This window comes from Olea europaea, chromosome 15 (assembly GCF_002742605.1).
Source record: "Olea europaea var. sylvestris chromosome 15, O_europaea_v1, whole genome shotgun sequence".
In the NCBI taxonomy this organism is placed as follows: Eukaryota; Viridiplantae; Streptophyta; class Magnoliopsida; order Lamiales; family Oleaceae; genus Olea; species Olea europaea.
Genome location: NC_036251.1, coordinates 29,274,902 through 29,276,274, shown reverse-complemented (window position 1 = coordinate 29,276,274; position 1,373 = coordinate 29,274,902).

Here is a 1,373-nt window from a genome sequence, read left to right as displayed (position 1 = left end):
CCTCCCCCCCCCCACCCCCAAGCACCTTTTGTTTAATAATGCATTTCATGATAGTAAAATCTGAAAAATTTATGATTAAAAATTAGGAAAATGTTAACAAAATATTTTATTATGAGAATGTGCGATTAAAAATGAGTTTTAGAAAAAATAAGTTTTAAGATAATGAAAGTCAAACTAGACCTTAATTTCATACAATTTAGCACCCGTCTGACCCGTTATTTTAATTTATAATTTTAGGATTGGTGAAAAAAAAGAAAAAAAATTCAATTTACGTGTAATATTATTTTATGAATGTCACGCCTTATTGAGACTATCTTCAATAAAGATAAATAGTATTACACTTATATGAAATGTAAACAATGATAAACATGTTTTGATTCCTATTTTTCATCTTAAATTGAATAAAACATTTATTTAGATATTATTATATTTTGATCGTAGTTTTTTTTTTTTGTTTCGTTAAGAATATTTTTGTCTATTTAACTATTTGTCATGACATATTTATAAAATTATAAGCAAATAATGTTTTTTGTAATCGTTATACAAAATTAGTATATAAAATTTAAATTTGTAAAATATAGTATGTATGGCCATCTCCAACCCAGCACCAAATTTTGCACCATTTTGCACCAAATTTTGCACCAAATCTTACACCAAACTAAAATTCATCTCGAACCATTACACCAAAAATTACACCAAATGAACAGTATTTAACCATTTTCTTCCCTTTTTTTATTCTTTATAATCTACTTATTTGAAATATTATTTATTTAATTATTTCAGAAATACATAAATTACTAAATAAATAAATAATTAATCGTGTTTGATGTATTTTAAATTATTTTCGTCTTTTAATTAATTAATTAATTATTATGTCTTACATTTAAAATTTATTTTAAACACAAATAATTATTAATATTAATAAAAATAATAATAATTTATTGTATTAAAAAATATATAGCACAAATTACATAAATACCCTCAACAAATTTATTTAGGAAATGTAAAATAAGGGCAAAATTGGCATTTTACACTTGCACCATTTTGCACCAAAATGGTGCAAAGTTTGGTGTTGGGTTGGAGCAATTTTGCACCAAAAAATGGTGCAAAATGGTGCAATGGTGTTGTGGTTGGAGATGGCCTAAAATTACGCGCTGCATTTTGTAATTTCCCATTTCAAATTTATAACGTAAGAGGAACTGAGGAAGTCTCAAGTTTATGCTAAAGTCGTCATTTGAGCAGATGTTTTTGACCTCATATATAACCGTCAGGTGTTAGCCACTATCCCCATGTAATTTACGTTAAAATTAACAATTAATTTTAATTAAGAATAATTGTAATAACGGTTCCTAATTTTATTTATTTATTTTTGT